Source organism: Haemaphysalis longicornis, unplaced genomic scaffold (assembly GCF_048455015.1).
Source record: "Haemaphysalis longicornis isolate Haplotype H1 unplaced genomic scaffold, Haemaphysalis longicornis Haplotype H1 scaffold_1, whole genome shotgun sequence".
NCBI classification, from domain to species: Eukaryota; Metazoa; Arthropoda; class Arachnida; order Ixodida; family Ixodidae; genus Haemaphysalis; species Haemaphysalis longicornis.
This window is the reverse complement of record NW_027526203.1, coordinates 167,957,165-167,964,985: the sequence shown is the minus strand read 5'-3', so window position 1 is coordinate 167,964,985 and position 7,821 is coordinate 167,957,165.

Genomic DNA, 7,821 nt, shown 5'->3' with positions numbered 1-7,821 from the left:
ACGATCTACATGTATGCCGATACGTGGTTTATGAGATGAAAGTGTGCTATTGTACTCCTTTATTATGATCGATGCGTGTATTGTCTGATCTGGAACCATTTTTTTTCGTGATTTTCAAGTAACCGTTTTGATGCAATGGAAGCGCGGTTGCACGCACGCGCCGTGTTTCTTAAGAACTTTCCGTGTGTCCTAAGAGCATCAGAGCTTTTCGATCGACCAACCGGTCGATGGGGAAATGCAATAGTTCTTTTGATTGGACGCCACGGGTCCCAGTAAAAAAGCTATCGTTTTAAAAAATGAAATATTAGAATTCCTCGCTTCTTTGACGAAATATTGGGGCGAAGTCAATGATTACACGGTAGGGTGCATGGTGCGCAGCTGAGATTTGTATGCACTGTAAAAAATTTCTGTAAATTTACAGAGTTTTCACATACAATGTCTGTTGCCGTACAGAAGTTTTCTGTGATGGTTAGTAAACAGAAATCTGTTAACAGAAAAAACACAAATTTTCTGTTATTTCCTCATCGTGACCAATAACAGGCGTGAAATCGTGAAAATATTGTACCAATTATTTGCATAAAATAGAATAAAATATGAATAATTTTTTAATGTTTAACAAGAATTTTCTTAACCGTCAACGGCGCCCGGCCGACGTAATTTTGTTGCGCTCCTGCAATTTTGAAATGCGGCCCTTTGCAAATGGCCGCCCTGTAGGTACCAGAATAACGATACAGCGGCGGGCTTCTTTCTTCAATTTTTCATCTTCCCAGGGTGAGTACTACATTTTAACTATGTCGTGTGGAGGCGGCGCCTAGTTCCTATTTATGCCTCTCTTTTTCGTGCCTGCACTGTTATTTTTTTGGCTTGTTGGATGGAAATAGATTGTTATGAAGTGCTCACCCCATTCAGTAACGATAAGTCGCCTCGTGGGACAAGAGCGTTGTGCCGTGCCTATGTAGTGACGCTCGCCTTATTTCTTCTTGTTTTTTTTTTATTAATGTTGTACGCAGACGCGGCCGCCGTACTCTCCTTTTCCTCTCTATTTACCCGCTGATGACCGCGAATCAACACCACCTCGCGCGTTGTCTGTGGTTATACATAGGCATTGTCTAGCGTGGGTTGCTAAAAGTTCTGTACAGACGAAATGAGATTCGGCGGATCAGATGCCGTTTTCCGTCGTGCAGTTTAGTGTGAAGGTTACGTCTCTGCTTACGGATGTTATAATTACGGGTTCGAGTCCCCCCAAGCTTTCCTCTTTCTTTTTTTTTTTTTCTTTATGTGGCGGTGGCTTACAGCTGTAGATATACTTCACGCCCCGTATGAACAGATCGCTACTGGAAAAAGTTCCATTGGACCTTTTTTCCAGTGGCAATCTGCACATGCGCGGGCTACCGGTCCACCATTCTTGGCAGTTGCCGGCGCCCCTCAGCTTGCTGCTTGGAGAGCGGCTATGCTTCTTAGGGCTGCACGTTTTTATTTTCCCTTTCCGGGAAGTTCGCAGTGAGTTCGTACATGCACACAAAAAAGGCTTTCAAAGAAAGGGAAAAAATGTTTGAGGCTGACCACTCTGCGAACACTCGGCTACCTGTGAGGGAGCAAGGAAAATGAAAAAAATTAAAGGAAAGGGGGTGCTTCGGCCACTGCAGATTAGTCACGCGAGCGTGCGCCTGCTACCGTGGCATTAATGTGAGAGGCACGGGTGACAGCTGGGTGCAGGAGGGAGTGCAGGACCAGGATATTTCGCGCAGCGGTTCCCCGAAAGCCAAACATTTTTGGGGACGTGCCTTACAGCCAGTTTGATTCGCCGTGGCGGCCGCCTGGAGGGCCGGTACTGGACAAAGGTCCATTCACTCCGCGAGGGCAGTCGGTCTTAATTTTTATTCAGCCGGCCAAACCGCTGCCGCTTAGGCTGAAGCCAAGGCTGATGTAGCCATGGATTTGATAGAGCTACGTAGGATAATCTGCAAATATTAATAGTGTATAATAATTAACACTAACTAGCTACTCAGTGAGCTGGAGCAGTTTGGCCGTTTGAAAAAAAATCGAGGTTGACTGCTCCCGCTGTGTACTGTGAAGCGGGTAGTGAAGAAATACAGTGAACTATTTATTCACCCCCTTGCAATGCTGGTAGTCTGCTATATATATTTCTTGCCTTTGCTCAGGTGGTACGTTTGGATCGCCTTAGTAGCACAAGAAAACGGAATGCAGTTATCAAACACCTGAGTCTAGCTTAACACTTGATTTAAAAAAAAAAGCTGGCAGCTATTATTACAGCATGATACCATACATAAAACCCTGCAAACGATGTTGTTTTGTTGGTGCACATGTATTTTATATGCGGAACGTATGCTATTCTTGTTGCAGGGTTATTGCAGCCATCAACCCTGACATGGGAGCAAAGAAGAAGTCAAAGCAAAAGCAGCATTTCCTGTTTTCAAATGTCGCATCCCTGATCACTGTGGTGGAAGACCACGAAATCTACTAGGCTCTCCAATTTCCCTGGGCAGCAATGAAGATGTCTCTGATGGAAGCGCCTTGCACCAAACGTGTCGCATCCTTGGTTACTTTGCTATTGTATGAAATGACATTTATATGTTCTCTGCTTTTTTGTGATTTCATTAATGTGGAAAAGATGTTATGTTCCTAGTCTCACAACACTTCCTCCCTCATTTTACATTACCGTGGTATTTGCGTTATGTTGCATCTTTCTGCTTCCAGAAAGCGGGTAAAATGTCGAATTTTATTTTATTGATGTTCTTTTTTTTTGGAAGTAGAAGAAAATGTGTTCCTAGTCCTATCGGAGCTCTCACCGTAGTAGTATTGTACTGTAGTAATACGAGATGTGAGCATTTTGTAGCTTAATGTCACCGTAGAAAAAGTGTTGTCAGTTTAACGTCACTGATTAAGTTCTCTAAATAGTTCCTTTTGCCTCAGTGGCGTGTTTGTGGGCATTTCTGAAAGTTGAACAAAAGATGATCTTCCTAGTCTAACAACACCTCAGTCATGGAAAGTCTCCTTTTGTTCACTGTGCCACAATATCATGAATTGTGATTTTGTTTTCATACTCATAGATCCTTATATTTGAAATTGTTGATACGTTGTTCGTAACTGAGTTAATTCTTGGTAGCAACAGCTTTAAGTTTGGCAGAAAAATAAATAATGTCAATGATACTTTCACCCTGCTTTCTTGTGTGCCTGAGTGGTTACTTTATGCTGTGTACTGTACGCCAGTAATTGTGTTGGCAGTTTCAAACAATATGATACAGGGTGATATTTTATCTTCAAGGTATGATTATTTTCACTCATGAAGCATAAAGCCGCGAAATCAATTGCAGTACTTCCAAGATGTGAAAAAGTAACAGGAAATGTATTTTATGAAGGACCATGACCGAAATTGTGTCAAGGTGCTGAATACTTTTGCTTTGACTTATTTTGCCAGAGATTGATGTCAAAATAAGTCAGAACAAAACAATTTAACCTTACTTGTTAAATGAGCAAAACAATTTAACCAGAAACGTGAAACAGTACATTATTATAATTTTCGTAAGAAAAAACGATGTATGCACAACACAAATAGTCTATAAAAAAGGTTCCAGTGAAAAACAAAAGGTTCACAGATTTTCTGTGGAGGAAAACACAACCTTAAAAAACTGAAAAAGTTAATAAAAAATCAGAAAACTAAAAACGGAAAACAGGGAATTGACATAAATTTTATGTAGTGAAAAACAGAAAATGCTTGTAAAATAACAGAAACATGAAAAACCGAAAACAGGGAATTGACATAAATTCTCTGTAGTGAGAAACAGAAAATGCTTGTAAAATAACAGAAACATTAAAAACAGAAAACATAACTTTACAGAAAATTTCTGGCAGGACAGCTGCCAGAAAATTTCTGTTTTTTCGAGCAAAAATTTTTTACAGTGTGCTTAATATAGCGGACATCATCCAAGATTTGAAAAAAACCCTTTCAATGCCCAAATCTTACCCTCCTTCTCCCCAAACCCCTACCAGCGGGATTGCGCCCAATACCCGCCCGACACGTTAGCCAACTGAGGTATGGCTGAGTGACGGCAGCCAAGGTGAAGTGGCTGGTATAGGTGCTATGTATAGACGCTGTTATCTAGTTTTGGGTCAAGTAGCGCCCGATATAGTTTGTTTTCAGCATTCCTGGCAACGGAGACGGATAAACAGCAGGCATGCGCAGCAACCGGACGGGTCGCGCATTTTATTCCGTCCTTATACACTATCTGCCATAATTGATGTGGAAGCCTACCGGGAGGACATTTATTGAGGAATTCAGCAGTTTTACGTCCGGAGCATGTGCTGGAGAGAAATGCTAGCTGTTCAAGTTCTTTTCTGTCTAAGAAGGGTGGAACGCTGTGCAACACACCGCTTCTCAAATGTCAAAAAATGTTTGAAATCTCAGTCTTCATCGCCCAAAGTATTGATTGATTGATGATTATGGGTTTTAACGCGCGGGCGCTACACAGGTGATGAGGTACGGCGTAGTGGAGGGCTCCGGATTAATTTTGACCACCTGGGGATCTTTAACGAGCGCCGAAATCTCGCACACGCGGGAGTTTTCGCTTTTTGCCTCCATCAAAAAAGCGGCCGCCGCGGCCGGGAATCGAACCCACGTCCTTCATCACCGAAACTACCATTTCTACAGCTGGGGCCACTCAGCCGAACCATATTTAATGAGATACACAGCCTCTGTTGAATAGCTAATAAATATCATCCCAGCCAGAAAAAAACAAGCAAAAATGAGCGACTTTGGAACGACATGCAGATATGTTGCATTTACGCACCGGTCAGTAACATGTTCACTCAGCCGCTAGTGTGCACTTCGCGGCGCAACACCGTCAGGTGTGTTCCCCAAGTTTTTCCGGTGCCATTCGCCCATTGTTCCGGGGAAGGCGGAAGTTGCACAGAGGAAAGCGCGCATTCCCTACAGCCGCGCCAGTTGTGCAAAGACAACTTTCCCCCCGGTTGTGACGTCTTCGATGGCGGCGGCTGGCGGCGCCTTCGGCGGCGCCACGGTTGGCGCCAGGGTCCCGCCTGGCGGGGCCGCTTCCACGGTAGCCAGGCGGCGGCGCACGGCGCGGCCGAGAGATTCGCGGCGGACCCCTTTTTGATTACAGGGAGCACCACTTGACGCTTTTTGCCGCGATCCGCCCCCCTCCGTCGTCCGTCCGCCGTCAAGAAGAGCCGTGCTTCTTCGACGGGCTTCTTTCGCTGCACTGCTGCTGCGATAGCGATGGGCAGGTCCGCGTGATGAGAGGCCCCGAGCGCCGTTTGGCCCGACTCCGTACTCCCCACCCCCCGCTTTTTTTTTTCTTTCTTCTGCTTTTATTTCTTCTTCGGCGTTAGTTTTTTTTCAATACTTATTTTCCCTCTTTGCCGTTATTTAAGAGTTCGTCCGTGTCTTGTCCAGTGTGGCCTTCTAAGTCGTCGCCTGCAGTTCATGCGTGATTCTCTTGTTGCTGTTGCATGCCGAGTTGCTGGGCGCTGTAGCTCTGGGCCGGCTGTTTCTTTTTCTTTTTACAGCCCTCTCCTTCCATTGGTGCGCCATTATTATTATTAAAGGGTCCCCGCATGCGAATCGCACCGTTCCGTTGTGCGCCAGTCGCCTTCCCCATCTGTACTCCTTCGTGCCCTTATTTGAAGATCAAGGGGCGCGCGCGAGGAAGCAAGCGCCACGGCGAAGGCCTGTGCTGCAAGTGAGGCATTGTCGACGGCCGCGTACAACTGCGGTGATAGCTCCCGAACTGTTGTCAACCGCACCTCGTGGACGACGTGGTTTTGATGTTCCTCAATGCACCGCCAGCTTTGACCTTCTCCTAGCTCGCGGTCATCTTTCTCCCCCCCCCCCCCCCCTCCCCCCGGAGTAGGTGTCATCTTTCGCGGCACCCAGAGCGCGGCGATCATTTCCAAAAACGACTCTTCGTTTCATCTTCCTTCCGCGCATGAGAGGCGCGCAGTCTCCAGGCGAATGGCACTTAACGCCGCTCTGGGCCACGCTCGCACGTTCATGCAGTAAAGTGTCCACGGTGGCCCTACGCGACATTTATACTCGCCGACCGGTGGCGCACAATTTGTGACCGAGGAATGCGTACTCCTGGAAGTGTTTTCCTCGCTGCCTCGAACCATCGCTGATGCCTTTTGCGTGCTCCCGCGCGACGCTTCAGCCTTAAGAGAGCTTCGGCCTGCCGCTCCGTTTACGTTTTACTTGCTTCATTTTCTCGCCGTTTTTTTCCTGCCGAGTCGTTGATACGTCGCCCAGCGTGCGTACGCATCTCGCCTTGGCTGCTACCGTGATACTCTTCATGAATCGCCGGGGAGAATGAGTTCATCCGTACGCGGCTGCCGCGCGTATATTGTCGGCTCCCTTTGACGTTCCTCTCCGGCGATCAAGGGAAGCGTTTTTGGCGTAATGACTACTCAGGGTCAAGAGTGAACACGGTGCGTTTCAGGCTCGGAGGCGGGCTCGAAGCACCAGCAGTAGACGAACAGTATACGCCTGCCACCCTGGCGCCCATGCTCTGGTGGCTGGGGTCGTGGTGACGCGGGCGCCTTGGCCCTGGTTCCCCGACACTTCACATTTATTCTGCTGCCGAAACCAGGCGCTCTTAAAGGCGCCTCAGCGGATCTCAAATACGTACAATTAAAACGCAAATGACCTTGCGCGGATGGTGGTAGACCCACGGCGTTCTTTGCCGGCGTTACTTCCTGCAACTGAAGCGAATAGCTGAAAGTGCTGGTGGTCTAAAAGAAGCCGCATTCGGTCAGCCACTTGATTGATTGTGGGGTTTAACGCGCCGACGCAACGCAGGCGATGAGGCGCGCCGTAGTGGAGGGCTCCGGATTAATTTTGACCACCTGGGGATCTTTATCGTGCACCGAAATCTCGTACACACGGGCGTTTTTGCTTTTCGCCTCCATCAGAAAAGCGGCCGCCGCGGCCGGGAATCGAACCCGCGGCCTTGTGCTCAGCCGGTCAGCCACTTCTGATTCATGATGGCGGTTCTCAGATGGCGTCTTTTGGTCGCGTTTGTCCCCTTTTTTTCCAATAACACCAAAACGTTTCGATACGATGTAGTCGTCGACGAAGGCTGATTTCCTCTTTCTATGGGGAAAAATCTTGCTTCAACGTTATTCATGTGAAACGTTATTCATACTAAAAAAGTGCCCGCGAGTTTGCTCCTCACAATGCACAGAGGAGGCCAGTCACTGCGATTAAAGCGGCGATAGGCCCGCCGCCCCTCATCGCCCTGCCGCTTGGGATACAAATAAGTATTTTTCCCTATTCCCTTATATTGCTTCAGCCGAAAGCACAGAGCCTTGGCATTATAAGTTACTTTACATTGGGTCGCACCACGCTATTAAAAAAAAATCATGCACCCCTCCGTCTAACCACGACGATGGTTGAACTCGAAGCTTTCTCGTGAAGGATTCTTTGTTTGGCCAATCCCACACTGCGAGTATGTTCTACTCTGGAGGTACGCCCCGATTTTCCAGAATACCCACAGCAACTCTCGGGTATGCACTCCGTAGGCCTAACGTCCGGGTTTGGGGTGTACAGCGCGAATTGGTAGCTGCTGCTTTGCGTTCGCTTCGACCGTGTCGAAATTCAGCAACAGGGTAGACGGCGGCTTCATAACGCGAGGGACCCAGGTTCGAATCCGGCCACGGGAAGCGTTTTTTTTTTCTTTCCCTTCTGTTGAATTTTATTGTGTCGCACTTAGAAAAGTAGCCAAATTGAAAAAGAGCACATGACCCGAGGACGCCAGGCAAGAAAAAAGACGAGAAACAAGAGGATCA